At 46.3% G+C, this 17,465-nt stretch overlaps 1 protein-coding gene across 1 annotated transcript in view; it reads right to left on the bottom strand.

Moving 5' to 3' along the window:
- LOC135377432 (prolactin-releasing peptide receptor-like) overlaps positions 1–17,465 on the bottom strand; it is a 290,387-nt gene that overhangs the window by 10,470 nt on the left and 262,452 nt on the right. Inside the window, exon 3 of the mRNA XM_064609832.1 lies at positions 1,443–1,511. The gene's annotated coding sequence lies outside the window, so the exon portion shown is untranslated. The remainder of the gene's footprint in view (positions 1–1,442; positions 1,512–17,465) is intronic.

The following is a 17,465-nucleotide window of genomic DNA, read 5'->3' as shown; positions in this document are numbered from 1 at the left end:
TTGTTGCAGCTAAAAAGAAACACCTTGTATATATAGAAAGCTGACAATGGTACGAACAAGTGCAATATTTGACATAGCGTGCATGCAAAGCAAGCGTCACGGGCAAGCACGAACATATGCGCTCAGTAACGGTCGACAGTCTGAAGGACACTAGTGTAACGTGATGTGTTATAGCGACGTTTTCGGCTATTTTTGACCCTGTCATCTTGTCGTAGCATTAGCTATGGCGTCGTTGCAGCAGGTAATGGTGTAGAGGCACCAACATATGGGACACTTCGTCATGCACGGATGGCAGTGGCGTAGCCAGAGGAGGGGTTTCGGAGGTTCAACCCCCCTCCTTCCGAAATCGTACAGTTGGCAGTGCATTTTGGAGAGGGAAATGATGGTGAAATCCTCCTACCCCATGTAAAGTCCCTATACAACCCCTCCGTAAATATATTTCTGGTTACGCCACTGGTGGATGGGCACGACACTTGATGCTTCCTGAGGTGGAATTGCCTACTTTAAGACGTAAATATGAAAAGAATGCACGGAGGGGCAAATATCACTGTCCTCATTACGCCCCGTCGACGCGTACTCCATGTTATGACGTTGAAATTTACGCAGTCTGAATCTATTTGCAGAACACTTGCCTCCGCTACGTTTCCCAGAAGCATAATCTACGTGTTCGTGATATCACATTAACGAAAATGTAGTAAATATCATTCCATAATGCAGAGGGAGATCGCCGAATGCGCACCGTGCCCTCTACGTATAGTAGTTTTAGCATTTCGGTGTTGATGATGCTGAGCATGTTTTCTTCTATAGGGTATGGTGGGGAGTCGTTGCGTAAGCATCGCATTAGTGAGGGAGGCACACGAAGAAGCAATCGACGCCATTTCACTTCCACACCGTTCATGTACACCACAATGCTGATTACGGAGACGCACTGCGAAAGAATGAACACTGCGCATATTGACACCCGCTGTGATTGAATGCATGTGTTTCTCTACACGCGGTGCAATATGGGCGGCGCATAATGTACGCAAAAGAAACAGCGATTGTAACACTGTCCTGTTGTTGTTGTTGGTGGTGGTGGTGGTATGATGTTCTAAGGAAGAGGAGTATAAGGAGGAGGAGAGGCGAGGAGTAACTGTCCTGTTAGCATCGTTATTCATTAAACGTAACCGCGTCACTGTACATGAACCGCGTGACCTTTCAGGACATGGTGCGTCCTTCACTCACCGTGTCCCTGTTTCCACACCATCACCTGTTACAGGGACGACATCGCTAATGCGTCACCGGAATAAAGGAGGCGGGGGGGGGGGAGGTAGAAAACGTAAAGAAATGTGCACGAACGAGAACGTTGTTAACGTGCGTAGAAAAAATGCGATAGGGATACACCGGGATGTGTGTCTCTTAATTATATATGACATAGCTGATAATGCAGGAAGCGCGCTTACTTTTCGATAATGCCACGCCAAATTACAGCAGTCTGCCACCGAGGGATTCCAAGACTTCCGTGCCTGCTCCTGTAGAAAGGAAGAAAGAAGGGCATCATTACTTGCCTTCTCGCAATATAACCACTTGGGTTAAACATCATTATAACAGCTGAAATCGAGCGCTAGATGCTTCGTGCGGACGTCGGCCAATGCATGATACACTATATCTATAATGAGACACACAGAGAAAATAAATAAGCAAATGAGAACAACATCGTTATCCGGTGCTACACAAGCAACATGTTAGTTGTTTCGTGATCCGGTTTCTTTCTTGGCCAATTAACCCGCTCTCTTGTCTGCACTCGTTTCCTCATCACGTCGTCATTATCTGCTCCTTAGTCGAGTGTCTGGCTGCCTTTTTGTTTGTCTTTGTGAGGACCAAACGTAGCCATCCTTCATAAGTGCCTCTGTTTTCTTCCTCTTTCGGAATACAACGATACAGGATAAGAGAGAGTGGCAAAAGAGTGGAGTGGAGGGTGTTCTGAACTCCTAAAATAGTTCCATCGAACCCTCAAGCTTCCCATACAGGTGGGGAAGAGTCAGTCACGTAGAAGCTGTGAAATTGTAGGCCGACAACGACAGTTAATAGTAAACGAACCGGCTTCGCTCAATGCAAGAATAGTGATCACGAGACTGGTGTCGGCGATGACAGCGGTGTGTTCTTGCAGACACTGCCTTTGCGGTGGCTTCTTGGCATTTTTACGTTTTGTCGCAAGTACGATAGAGACAACATGGGAACAGAATGGCAATCAAGCTGGTGTGAGCCAGCTATTGGTAACATCCCCCTGGTAACATTTTGAGTCTCTCCTTATTTCTGTCTGTGTCGCCTCATATTAATGGAACTGTCGCCCACAATAGTAGAGATCCAAGGGCTTTACGGCGTCAGACACACAAGGCATCGGCCCTGCGCACTGCGGAAAACACTATTTTGGGTCCTGGGCATGCGCAGTGACGAGTCCTTATTTCTTTGGGGCCTCAAAACGGAGTGCTTGCGTTAGCCTACTCTCTGATGCAGAGATTTAGTATTCCGTAAGCCACATGCAAAGGCTTGGTAGAACCAGTGGTGTAATGTTGCGTCCCAGAAGTGCAAATGGTCATTGCGTCATGTGGTAAAGACAACGCGACTGGTACTATCGCGCTCAAGCAAGCAAAGTTGCCGCCAGAGGCGCTTCGCTCGCAAACCGTACGCTACGATAAGACTATACGTTCAACGTCCGAAGGAGCAAGGAAGCACGTTTTTATATATATATCTATATATACCGTGCTCCCGCTGCTCTTTCCGCGAATGTTCTCAACCCAAGGGTCACCAAGTGGTCGTTTACAATTCAGTCGCACGTTTTACAAAATGAGTACCGACAAGTCGCCATTAAACGGGATGTATGAATTTATTTTTGTAATATTTGATGTCACTTTGCACTTTCAGCGTACTTCGCTGTTCAATCTGAACAAATGAACCTGAAGTTGAAGGTGTAGTCACTACGAGTCCAAATGACGTAATGCCTAGCAGGGCGATTTCAGTGTTTCAGGTGAAATGAACGAAAAATGAAACGAAATCCCGGGAGATGCTTCCGAAAAATCTTCCCACACTTCACAGCGTATATACACGTTATTTCTGAAAAATGGAGCAAGCTCGCGAGTCATCCTTGCCTACGCTACGTCGCACATGCGCAATGACGTCAACTACGCAAACCGATGGCACACTCTAATAGCGGGCACAAGACACATGCAACGCGTAAAAGTGGCTTCGCGTTGGGCGCGTGCGGAATGCGCACCGGCTATCTCCTTTCGCAGGCAAACGCTCCGACTAAAACGTCCTGACAAAGGCCTTGGAAACGGCGAAAGCGATTCCGGGCTCTTCAAAAATTCTGTTTCGGTCGATGTTGATTCGGGCCTGTCGAATGCTCCTTCTGAATAGGACAGCAACGGCTTATTCATAAGTACCCCTCGCGGGCCTTTGGTCGTGGGCGTAAACACGTGGACGCGTATGTTTGCCATAGCATAATGTGACTTGCTATAGACACGAATTGCGGACAGGGCATGCAGGTAATAAGAGGAACGTTGAACAGGAGCAGCTTCGAGCACACTTCGGCTAGGTAATGAAAAACGGAAATAGACAAAATATAAAACGCCGTCACGTCCACGAAGGAGGTAGTCAGAACAAAATTCAATTGGTTAGGAGCAACTATAGTCTTAATGACCAGCTTAATGGCAGCAACACGCAGCAGTTCAGGCCCATGTTAGGAGCGCAAAGTAATGCCTAGTTCAAACTGTTGCATTTTCACATTCTGTTTCCGCCACTTCCAGTTGTTGAGGGAGCGTCATATGTATAACGTCAAAAGCAGCATCATGCAAAACAGCATCATACTAAAACGTTCGGAGTTTTACAGGTTGCCATCCCATATTCTGCCCAGTACCCACTCATTTTAGCTTGATTGCACCGATACCCCGTCGCAAACGACCTTTCCATAAGCGTGTTTCATAACACGAGTTCGCATGTGTTGGAAGGAGCGTTGATAACTGGTCGTTGCTTATGCTTCGCAGCCTCCTGGCTAGAAAAACTAATAGCCATTACCACCATCATTGCGTCCGTTATGAGCTGCCATTAGATGATGATGCATGAACTCGTAATACCATGGCAGCACAACCACAACCGTAGTTACCGTTATTGTAGTTGCAACGCTCACCTTCATGTATGGACCTCGCGAGCGCAGAATTATTCAGCACTGGGGAAAACATCCCACGTATTGAAGCGAATTACGTTTATGGCGGAGTAGCCAGGATCACATCACAGGCGTAATGAGGGATTAACGAAGAACTAGAAGCCATGGGACAACATTCTTCACATACTTCAACATAACGTTTGAAGTCTCAAGCGCTGGCAAAGAGTCTTGCCTCAGATGTTCAGAGTCCTTTTTCGGCAGCTGACTTTCTTTAAATGTCACCTGCGATGTCATTGCAAGAAGGTGATTTAGTTTTTTTTTTTTTTGTATTTGACGAAAAATATTTTGTGCCCGTGCTACTGATGCAAAACTATCGATAGTAGTATGAGAATCGAACTATCGATAGTAAGAAAACTATCGATAGCACTATCGACAGTTGACATTCGATAGACTATACTGTCGATAGTCGGCTATCGGAAAACTATCGGGGAGCAAATAAAATTAGAAAAAGAAAATGCCTCACTCCTACAAGTTGAAGAGCACCTATTTTATTGGGGCCCTAACGCCGCCCGGGTTCCCTATTTCAAAACTCTCTATTAAATAGTAGCGCTATCGTTATCGCGCTGACATTTTCCGATCCAGTTTGCACCCGGTTCAACGTAAAAACATAGGTTCGAAAGGTTCTCGATGCTTTCCTTCTCACTGGATCATTTCTACGACATTCGAAGATAATGGAAGGTTCGGGTACCTGATAAGAGACAAAGCGAGGGAAGGTATTACGAGTTGCGACAACTAAGTACTGGCTCGCGTGCTTTTCCTCATTCGCGACAGCAGCCCCACTCTGGAACGTCCATCTGTATCTGCACGGCGACGAAAAGAAGCGACTAGTATATCGTGCCCGTATCCTTAAGAAGAAGAGAAAATGACACGTCCTCGTGGGTGGGCGGCGAACACAGCATTCGTCTTCATTTGCCGTAAACTTTTCCTGCTCCGTTTTGCTCATCGTTTTAAAATTGCTTCCCGAAGATGAGGGGTCGGTAACATCAGATGAACGTGTGTCAAGAAACGAATATTTTGCATTTGCTGACCTCGCACAAATGGAAAGTGGCAAGACGGATTCCCCCCGGAGCGATTACGAGCGGAGGTGCGGCGTGGGGCTCGAAATTAAACGCCCTTGCGGTTACCCGATACTGCCGTCAAAAGGGTTTGGATGTATTTCCATTAGGGAAAAAAGGAAACCCGCACATATTGTGCAAATGGAAGGCTGTGCAGGCAATCGATGCCAGCGATTTATTTTCTTTTTCTTATATTTCCGGCGCCAAAATGCGTTACACGATATGGGCATGCGACAAAATTTTCTTTTCGTGCCATTACCCTTGACTTGTGTCCGATGCAGCCGTTGCACCTTGATTTTCGTTACATCGCGTTTGCAAGAGAAAAAGAGACAAGACTAGCAGACATATTTTTGTCCAACACGAATAATCTGAGCTTCTTCTGAAATGTTTGCTAAAATGTTCGCTGGGTCACCACTTTGGTTTTTGTCGTATATACGTTGATAATTTGTTTCGTACAAGTGGTTATCTGCGTTTTTCGTGACGCAGATTGTAGAAGCGTGACTGCACTTGTTGTCGTTGTTGTTGCTTACAACAATAAATGGACGGTGATGATGCATTTCCACGAGACTGTTTGAAGTGCGTTGAACTCTCAGTGACAGGTGGAACTGGTTGAAGGAACTGTTCGAAACTCTGCGATGTCAGATGTTTACACAAGCTCATGAAATAGCTGCGGAGGAATTACGCAACACAGTTTAACAGCCCGAATTTCCATTTCCATTCGAATCGGTTGATTTTGTATCAGTCGTTATTTCTAGTGAACTCGATGAACAGCTGTGTTTCCCCCCTCCCCTTCGATTTTCCAGGTTTTATAATTGAAGGAATATATATTTTTTTTCGCAACATTTTAACGCAATATTGTCATGGCAGGAAGAAGTACAATTGCCGCATGCTTGTGAGATACAGGACATAGATATAGGACATAGAATATAAGACATGCCCTCGACGTTGTCCACGAGAGTGAAAGGGATGCAGTGATGTCATATTGTACAGCACCTTTGTAATGTTATGAGAGACAGAAGTCTAACGGTACAGGGGTGTGCGCATGCATATTCCTATACTAGCTGCACCAACTCGAGCGATTATTATCTTGTGTAGATAGTAACGTAATAAGCCCAGCTGAGTTCGCCGTGCTGGAGTTGAAAGCACTGAATGTTTTGTTCCCTACGGTTGTGGTGAAGCACGATACCAGTTTGTAAAGAAACTGCTGGATTTTCTGACTTTTACTCTGCATTTACATTATGAATCACTCTGCCGTACAAAATACTCTATTAACTGCAGTAACAATGCAGGATTACAGTTACGCATCCTTTCTGGCTGACTTTTTCCTGTCAAAATAAATAGATTCCCCCACCTAAGTTAGGCGTATTTACAAACGGTACCTTTATTTTTTTTTCAAACCTTGTTAGCACCGCGAAACAACCGTGGCTGACAGATGTGGACAGATGGAGAGAAGACAGCAGGAAGGATTAGGAGACAGTGGGGCTAGTGTGTCTCCTGGGCCGACTTCAGAGGAACTCTGCTTTAAAAAAAGTCTGCGTTAACACCACGATGCAACTGTGGCTGTGTACGAAGGGCGTGAACAGATGCGCTCAAGTCACTCGATCGCGGAAAGTAACGCCATGCTTTCCCTCCTCGACCTTGGTGCAACAATGGCCGCCGGTGCGTCTGTTGGTATGCTACGGCCGCCATTGTTGCTCCAAGGTCGCGACGGCAAAGGTCAGAGGATGGCGGTATTCGCCTCTCCAGCTGGCTGCTCGCCACGTAGCGGACTCCAGCAGAAGCACTCAACGAATGACAGTAACAGCAGATGGCAGGAATATTTCTAGCCGATCCGAAACTGCCGCAACTTCTCTTCGTGTGCGATGGAGTTTCCTGGCTTACAGAACTCAAACGGCAGCAGCACTGCTCAATTCCGCAGTGCGAAACTACTGCTATGGTGGGACTACTACTGCGGAGAAGAAAATTCAATGCCGAGATGATGAAGAGGAAAAAGATACCATCACAGGAGCGGCGTGAACGAAAACAACGAAGACTGCAGGAAACCACGGGCGATTTATGTTATTTGTACAATTTTTGAAGCGTGACTGGTGGAAAAAGGCATGAAGCAAGTAGATTTATTCATCGGCAATCCTTCTTTTCTCCGCCATCTTGAGGACGACACTAGCGCCTCTATAGGTAGTTGGAGAGGCGAATACTTTCCCCAATCCAGCGACTTTAGGATGCGCTCTGTAGAATAGAATATGTCGCGACAACTGCAGCTAGGAAACTGTACCAACAAACGCCTGCGGGGAAACTGGGAGAGAAAGGGCTTAGACGGAGCAGTCGGTAGCACTGTTTGATCCCGGCTTACATCGGGATCATTGTGCGCTAGTCCATCAGTCCGTGCCACCTGCAGTAGAAAATGTCGATGCGTGATTAACACGCGTACGCTAGTCTAGAATTCACCGATGCCGATCGCTAGACTATAAATCACCTCGACCTTTCTCGAAGCCACCCGTAAACTCAGGCAGCCTCATATCCGCGCTACGCCCACGGGTAGCACGACGACGACAAAATCGAGAACGGCGGCAGTCGCGAATAATTCCCCGTAGAAAGGGTTCCTGTGGGCCTGCCTTTGCGAAATTAAATTCTCTCGAACCGTTTCTGCGCCCGCCATGTTTTCGTGTTTTCGCAAGATTAAAGGCGCTTACGTGCGTGGCAATGACGTCGGAGACACCAAGACGGTTTCCCATTTTACTTCCCAATGGAATGTGGAATGCACCGGTGCGTGTCCCACGTTGATCACGCAGTGAAGTCGCAAGCAGACCCTGCTGCGCGAAATATTCGCAAGCGCACTGTCTTCAACGTGCATGGAATACGCGAGAATTCTTGAAGGCATCTTCAAGAGTCGCTTTCTGGGGCACGCTTCCGACTTTAATAATAATAATAAAAAAAAAAAAAAGAAAAAGAAAAAAGAAACGCTCGGCATGCCGAGAATGAAATGTTCGTGGGACGTCGCAACCCAGATGAAATGCGTGTGAACCGGAGGAACCTAATCTTCTTCCCTTTGTGTGATAGATGAGGGGATGTGAAAATGACGGCTGTTTATCTCGTGCTGGTGGGAAACGTGGTGAAATTACGTTAGGTTAGATAGATGTATGGTAAACGAGTGCATGTATACCTCCGCGCACCCTCGACGCATCTCCACCTTTCATCCTCCATCTGTTTTTCTTAATTTTTCTTTCGCTGTAGTCGTGACGACGCCCACTTCTGTGTGGCCAACAACAGCGAGCCGATCCTGCCATTACCCCCCCTCCTCCTCCTTCTTCCCACTATGCTTCTCGTCCCCACTATACTTCCACGCGATGTACAAAGATGTGCATGGAGATGGTGTCTTGGAGGAGCACAATTGGTCTTTTTTTCTCTCCTAAGAATGCGTCTTGATGTTTTCATTAGCTCACCTTCAGGTGGGTATGGTTTGCGGCGTTTTATTGCCGAAATGGCTGCAGGATTTTGTTTCCAAAATGAGCGCTTCTTCGCATTTTCTATCGCATCTCTGAATAATTGAACTAGAAATAAAAACGCGAAAATCGTTATAGCAAATTTAACAACGCCACTCCTTTTTTTTTACTAACTCCTGCCCCTGCCCAATTCCTGCGACAGAGCGCTCTGCAGAAGACATGGACACTATTCTTGGAGCCCCTCTTGGCTTTTGGCGATGATTTCACCCTTTGACGTCTCGCGAAGAGTCGCCGTAATACCGGATGGCAGAGATAACCCTAATGCACTAAGATATATGAGGAGACGAAATAAAAGAGAGCGTTCTATTGAGATGGCCAGTACGAAGCGGTAATCCCACAGTCACGGCGTTATGGAGAAGCAAAGAGCAAGACGTAAGCCGGACCCTAAGCCTAGTTCTGACAGTTTGCTTCAACGTTAGCTATTTTGGGATCCAGCTGTTCCTGTGCACTTAGTCATTAAATTTTACGGGCACGCTTCCGAAGGTTTCGAATGTCTCTGTTTGGCAACCTGTGGAGTTATACGTACGGACGAGATGACATCCTGCCTTCGCTGCTGTCGTATGCAGCTTTAATAATGCGAAAAAGGACGTGTGCCATTAGTCGGTAAGATATTGGAATACCTCATGGAATATGAAAGTACTATACCGTTTAAATTTACGTTACGATTTTACGATTCATTTTTATTTAGTCACAAATGCGTCTTTAATTAGAGGACTGGGTTCACAAAGCCCTAAGCCAAACCAGAAAGATTTGCAGGAAAAAGAAAAGGCTCGTTTATCTTCCATTGAAAATGTCATGCGTGGCACTCTCGCTCGATTTTCATCCTTGAGAAATGTCCTTTCAGCAAAGAATTCTGGACAAGCCGCAGAATTCCTCAGTGGATATCTCTGTGTTCACATTTTGGAGTTTTTTTTTTTTTACTCGCGGTGCTCTTCGAGTGTGTAAGCGGCATTTCGAATATGGCTCCACGCCACGTGCAATGGGGTAGGGTACCGCACCACCGCGATGAAACACCCCATCTCATCGTCATCATTTATTGTTGTTGTTGTTGAATATGCCTCATACAGGTCACTGAAGTTAAGCTTGCAAAAAGAAAGGAACAAAAAATGTGGCAGCATTAAAACTTGAAAACCCTTTGGGAACTCCCCTTCAACCCTTCACACGACTCTACACAACGCTAACGCAAGACAGCATTCGCAGCCAAACGAGCCTTTCGTGCTTACTCCGATTCAGCTTGGCGGCGCCGTCTCGCAGCCGCCCCTTCGTACATCTTTCACAACCCATAGCGCGTCCACGCACACACGTCTAAACCGTCTGAACCGGTCACAGGGGTGACACAAACCCACCATTGTTGTAACTAACCTCAAGCGTCTTAACCTGGTCGTGCATCAAAGAAAACGTCATTTTGAGGTCATGTGACTTTTACATGTCGTTTTCGCCGCTTACCGTCGTATTTCCGTCGTCATAAAGCCTAGAGATGAACGTATTTTGCCAGCGTAAACTACGCGGTGCCTCTTCCGCAACATAGTAGCCCATTTCTCGTTAGTTTAAGTACATCTAATCGGATTATCGGATAAAAATGATTACCGTGATCGAAAGACATCCAAAACGTCGCGCAGAAACAACAACAACCGCATTGTTTACAAACAGTTTGGCCGCCGATCACGGACGCCGCCATCTTTAAGGTCACGTGTGCCTTGACGTTTGCTGTGACGTGCGACCAGGACCTGTCCAGGATGCATTGCGTTCGCCCAGAACGCTTTCGTGTACGGAGCAATACATTGGCTGCCACCCCTGTGGAAGCGGTCGACTGCCACCGCTGCACTGCCGAGTGCCGACGCGTCGGTGCCGTGGCCGCGTCGCGCGTCGCACTCTCCACGCGCCCTCTCCTTCCCTCTCCACTCACCGCGCGTGCGCGCCGCACTGTAGCCTGTAGCTACAGACAGACCACGCCGCGATTCCTGCGTTGCGAGGAGTATAATGCTGACGCATTAATAGAGAGTTTTAGTACATCGTATGCCATCGCCTTTGCGTACGTAAGGGATAGCATTGATGGTTCTATCTGCGCACTCCTACAACAGAAAGAGAGCTTCGCGCAGTGCGCAGAACCACCAACGCTATCCCCTACGTACGCAAAGGCGATAGCGTACGAATTACTAAAACTCTCCAATAACCAGTAAGGAACTTGTGTTTGCTTCGTAAAGAACATCTGAGACATATACTGCTATCGTAATGCTATTCCTTTCAAGTGTGGCACATGATGTGTGTGTGTGTGGGGGGGGGCATATTGCTTATTATGTCTAATAATTATCGCATATATTGCTTCCTAGCATGTAGCCGCTTCACAGCTTGCCCCTCTAAACTACCGGACACCACGTTAGTCAGTTGATGTTTGCTGTTAGCGCGATCGCATACAAAATATAGTCTGGGGAGGCACATCCATCGACCTGACACCACGTAACCTTAAAAACAGGCACACCCGGCTTTTCCTGCGGTTACTAACAGCAGCACGAGGCAAGGTGATGTGTCCGCGATATAGGCAGTGCGGCACATTGCGCAATCACTACAGGGCACACGCAAACGCCTCTGCCAGGCATATTTCATAAAAACAATATAGCTCCTCGTATAACGTCCTCCTTCAAATACGTGACCGTACTCGGGAAAAACCTCTTCTTCGTAGCAGGACCGTTTTTTTTTTCCCCACTCGGTTGCACTCGCAGACAACGACCAATATCAGGAGATAAGCGGACGGAAGCCCGAAGTTCCAACCAGCCGCGGGGCTCAGACACTTCGTGTTGATTCCTCAAGTCTTGCTTTTGTTGTCGGGCGTTTAGCCACCAACACGAATGCGCGTATGCAATCTTGGCAGTTGCATCACCAAGTTTTGTTTTCTTCTCTATTCTCATATTTCAATATTGAGTTGCGTTCAGCCGCCAAAAGGGAATGCTGTGTATTTGAATCACGTCAGAGAGGTTTTCCTTTCATATCCAAGTGCAAGCGTGCTGGTGACGGTTGCTGCAACCGTGGACCTAAATTGCCAACCATAAGAAGGACGAGGCTCGGCCGCGTGGACGATGCCGCAAGGCACGACGTGCTGGACTTTAAATGAAAGGGGATGCCGAAGGAAGCCAGAAGTTTATCACCTAAACTGGAATGTCTCGCCTCGCTGCGTGCGCGTGCTGCAGTCACAGCTGCAGTGCGCAAGGGCCGCATTTGGAGTGGCTGACGCAAACCTTGACGCAAGCATTTCCGTGCTTGGCGCATTTTCGTATACACACCCTGCGAACACTTGAATCCTGTGAGTCACGCGAAAGTGAAAATCGACTGGCAGAAAACTCAAAACAGGAATGGAGATGATGGATGGGACCATAGCTAATGGGACCATATTCCTCCGACCCCAATGCGGGGCATTGGAGGGGGGGGGGGGGGGGGGCTGTCCGTCAGCAAATCAAATATATTTCAATTGGCCAATTCCCAATGCCGTTATGTTTAGTTGTGTGTTTAGTGTGTTGTTGTTTAGGCGACTGGCCTACAGGACCCCGACAGCGCTCTCGGACATTCCCACCATCACGATCAGGATCGCCATCGCCGCTCCGATCATCATCGTCATCACTCATCATTATCATCACTCATATTAGACCCCTATGGGGTAGCGTTCCACTCCTAGAGTGGAAAACCTCCCCACTTCATCGTCAGAATATAATTGTTGTTGTTGTTGTTGACTTTTCCTTTGTATACTAAGGGCTGGAACCGGAGACACGGAAGAAAAGCAATTAGAAAACACATGTTTAGAGAACACATGCTTGAATGCATGAATCACCTTCGGGAGCGTAATGGCTGTCAGCCTATTTTCAGTGATATTTCTGTTTTGCGTACAGAGAGGAACAAATGGAAACGGTTGTTGCTAGATTCTTGGGAGATTGCCACGAGGGGTAACTATGTGAGTAAATACCCTCCCTAATACCCCTTTCTGAGGATTCTTGGGATATAAGCCAAGGGGTAACTATGTGAGTAAACACCCTCCCTAATACCCCTTTCTGAGGATTCTTGGGATATAAGCCAAGGGGTAACTATGTGAGTAAATACCCTCCCTAATACCCCTTTCTGAGGATTCTTGGGATATAAGCCAAGGGTAACTATGTCAGTAAATACCTTCCCTAATACCCCTTTCTGAGGATTCTTGGGATATAAGCCAAGGGGTAACTATGTGAGTAAATACCCTCCCTAATACCCCTTTCTGAGGATTCTTGGGATATAAGCCAAGGGGTAACTATGTGAGTAAATACCCTCCCTAATACCCCTTTCTGAGGATTCTTGGGATATAAGCCAAGGGGTAACTATGTGAGTAAATACCCTCCCTAATACCCCTTTCTGAGGATTCTTGGGATATAAGCCAAGGGTAACTATGTGAGTAAATACCTTCCCTAATACCCCTTTCTGAGGATTCTTTGGATATAAGCGTTTGGTTCATAAAAAAAAGTTGCTGTGTCAGAGATATTTCGATTTCTTATCTTCCGCGTCTCCGTTTCCAGCCCTCAGTATGCACCATCTTTGTCTGCGCTCTTTCACTTCTGTGTTTTTCATTTGTACTATTTTGGTTCGTTCAGCAACTGGTGACGTGCCCAAACAACTCAGGTAAAAGAGGTACGCCAAGAATCGAACCTGCGTCTTCTGATCTCTGGTCAGGTATGCAAACCGCGACACCACACTAGCACTGGGTATTTCTGGGGAGTTGAGGCTTGCGTGTCTGTGTCGTCCCTAATAGAGGAGTTCAGAAAATCCCAGAGTGCTTAGCGTCGCTTTGAACTGTGGGAGTTTACTAATATGAAAGAAACGGACGGGCCTCCAAACTGTTCCGATTTCTTCCCTACCGCTCCATTCTCCACGACGTGTCAAGGTGAGCGAAATGTGAAGGATTATTCTTCGTTCCCCCGTTCAGCAAGCGCCCAAGATGCAATGCGCGCGCAAAGAGCACTCTGGGATGGACGATGTTCAAAAGGTTTGCGGGCAGGAGTTGTTTGTTGTCCAGTTCTGTCTTTTGTATTTCGTTTGGGACGTGGACGTTGACCGTCATTGCAGTTTGCAATTTTCGTACTGCCGACCGCGCACATTAAATACTTTGACCAAAATGTATTCTGTTTACTGTGTTCTCATACGCTCGTACGGATTTGAACGAAAAATCTCGCCCCAAACTCGTTGCACTTCCATTTTCTCATTATCGTCAGCGTCGCGATGATTGATCATTATATCAAGACCATTCTCCTCCCGCCGAGGCTGTTCGATGAGCAAAGCGTATACGCAGGCGATCTTTCCTTTCCACAAAGCACTGTCAAAAGGATGGCTTATAAAAACCAACACATCATAATATTCCATAGATCGTGGAAAGATGTGAGCCGGAAGAGGGCAACGTGGGATTAGAAAACCCTTGTTTAGCCACATGTTTTTTTTTGTGTTTTTTTTTTTTTTCATTTGGAGATCGTTCCAGCCAAAAGCGGGACGAAACACTGTCACAAAGCAGGCTTGTGGGACAGCGGGACCTGTCCTGCCTGAATCGGGACGTTCGGTCACATTAACCATAGCAGAACGATGTACCGAGGCTGCGAGTGCATGTCGGTACACGGAGAGTTCAAAGTTGTTTTTCGTCGCGTCTGTTCTATTAGATCGCCTCGATTCCTCTCGGTTCATTATTCATATTCAAATGAGGTGAGCTATGTAATCTTCTAAAGGGGGAAAGAACGAAATACGTAATTTGCATATAGGGTGACAACTTCCTATTGAAGCGACAGCTAAAAAAAAAAATGCGACTTGGTTTTTTTTTTCTTCTTCTCTGTCGCGAAACATTCAATTCAACCGGACACCTCATCACATTGGCTGCCTCCGGGGAATGAAACGATTTCTCGTCACCATCAATTTTCTGGGTAAACCCTGAATATGCAAAATCGACGTGCACCTCGGATATCTGTTTACATATGTAAACAATGGGAGCGATACTTTATATGTAGACGGTACGTTAAATATATTCTCATTAGCACACACACACATAAAGAGACGATGATGAGATGGGGCTGATGCCGTCTCATTAGAATTATTGCATACCCGACCCAAAAATGTGCTTATTGTACCAGGATGGCCCTGAAGTGAAAAGAACTCCAATTTTCCTAATAACTTTCACTCACTCATGGCATCCCTTTCATTACTTGTTCCAACCGGCATTCGTAGTCTGTATTTGCATAGCACTCGAAGTCTGATTTTAGGGATTGATGACGTCATTTGCGTTCGATTCCGGCAGCGCGCACAGTTCCTGCTCCGAACAAGAGCTTATTAATGGATATCGCATGTTTGCGTATAGGGATGCCGGGCGTTCTACACGTGGGAACAAAAGTTAGAACTCGTTAGCGTCGACGGAAGCACTGTGTTCGTGCTTTTCCCTTTATGTATAGACTGTCTGTGCCAATATTATGCTTTAAGGATGCGTCTTCTTGCGTATCTACTGAGAACTAATCACGGTCCTTGTCATCATCATCCATTACTGGTACTTTCAATGTCGTATACCCGCGGTGAGGACGATTTTTATGTAAGGTTGCAGCACAGTGCAGTGTTTGAAGATGGATCAAAAGCCAAGAGACATGTTTCTTTAATAGTATGAAGTAAACACTGGCTTGCATAACAACTTGTAAACAGAATGCGTGAACGTTTCGACACCTATTCGGGTGTCATCATCAGCACAGGAAAATGAAACAGGGTTTAAAAACGGGAATCCTTTTTTTTTTAAGTACAGTTTTAAGGGTACAGTGTTTGTAAATTATTTGCAAGAACTGGTTGAGGTTTGAGGTGCCTAGTTGATGATAGTGGAGGCTCAATGAACTTTTTTTTTTATTCCGTGTTAGCGCTGCGAAGGAACTGTGGCTGCGAGCGGCGTACAGACGTGGACAGATGGAGAGAGGACAGCAGGAAGGAGTGAGGGACAAGAGGGAGGCTCAGTGAACTAAAACAACGATGCTATAGATGCCCGTATTCATCAGTTCCACTGATACCCTGGTTTAGTGAAATCAGGTTTAAGTTGATCACGTGCGACCTTCGTCCGCCAATCACGAACGACCACCCTGCTGCTCTAACCCGGCTGCGGTGAGGCCCGTGGTGACTTCCATGGTACTTGTGTCCACAGCGCATGCGTATTTGAAGGCAGGTGTTCTACCTCAAACTAGCCATCTACACACTGCAAATCTTATGAAAGCGACATTCTTCTGGGATGTGATGACTGCCAATACAAACCCGTGACCTTGATTCACACTGTATTCTCCTTCATTGTGTGAGCAGCACTGTGTATATCCAGCACTTCCTTTAGTTTCTTCCAAATGATATGTTATGGGCACATCTCGCAGCTGCGCCTGTGCCTCATACTTTGGAGTTCTTTCTTTGCATTAAATCAATAAAGCTTGTTACGCAGTTCCAGAGGGATGACCCTTGTCAGAGAAGCAGCATAAAGTACTTAAGATACTCTGCTCTGTTAGTTGTGAAGGGCACATGTTAAGGAAAAAAGAAATCCTGAATAGAGTATTTATTTCACTTGTTGACCAGATGTGCATCTGCCGCACTGTGCATGGAGACACAGCTCTAATGCATGCCGTGTCATATCGAAACAGAACGGAATTCTATTGGTCGGTTTAGTGTGAAGAGCAGAAGCATAGATGACATTCTCACTGGCGCAGGAAGTACCAACACTGAGCCGAGAAAATTGCTGCTGTATACATTTGGGCGTAGAGTGTGACTCGAGACAAGAAAGGCTATGTGGTAACCCTGCTCTGCTCACTCTTAGCAGTCTTTCTCTCCTCTGCTATTTTCCCCTCCCCTCAACCATTCCGTGAATATATGAATATTGCGCATGCGTTGTGGTCAACTGTTCTCTGATCGTTCCTCACAGCCGGAGAGATCACGTGATCGATTAACGGTATAGTAACGGCTAGACATAGAGTAGCACATGTCACATGAAGCAAACTGAAGGAATCGGCGTGAAGAATGGCACAATGATTATCGAGCGATGACACACTAATAATCATCCGCTGCTGTAGCTTCGTTGTTGGGGAGACCGCTGCAAGCTATATCATCTTGCGGTAAATAATAATAACTTCGCGAAGATGTGCGTATAATAAGGAAAACAATATTTTATTTTGACGGTGGTGGTGCCGTGAATCCGAGGGTGCGTGAAGATGAATAGAAGATGAAAGAAGATGAGAAAGAGAAGATGAAAGAAGGGAATAGTGCGTTGAAGTTGAACACGACCTTAGTGTGCTTATGCTTGCGTAAATCGAAGAGGTATAGTGTCCGGTGCTTTCGTTATATTTCAGTCGCTTTATTTTTTTTAATAGATAATTTGTGCCACTTTGAACTACAACAGACTACCATCATTTTTTTCCCATCATGACACAGCTTAACCCAAGACTCTCCCCATAGGTGCGATCTATATGGTCTGGTTTCGAACTTGTATGTACCATTTTGTGCCATGGTCATGCTTCGTAAGGAGGAAGGCCTATTTTTGTTTCCTTTCTTCTCCTGTTCTGTCTTCGATTCTTGCGGAAGTAGTACAACTTGTTAGGTGATGCGGTCAGTTGCTTCGTAATTATTGTATCAGTCAATCAGGCAAAGGTTATAGTTCGATCGCATGCATCAGGCACTATACAGTGTAACTGATTTCATCAATCTGCTTCATGA

This window comes from Ornithodoros turicata, chromosome 1 (genome assembly GCF_037126465.1).
Source record: "Ornithodoros turicata isolate Travis chromosome 1, ASM3712646v1, whole genome shotgun sequence".
NCBI classification, from domain to species: domain Eukaryota; kingdom Metazoa; phylum Arthropoda; class Arachnida; order Ixodida; family Argasidae; genus Ornithodoros; species Ornithodoros turicata.
The sequence above is the reverse complement of the archived record's forward strand: the minus strand, read 5'-3'. Positions and strand labels throughout refer to the sequence as shown.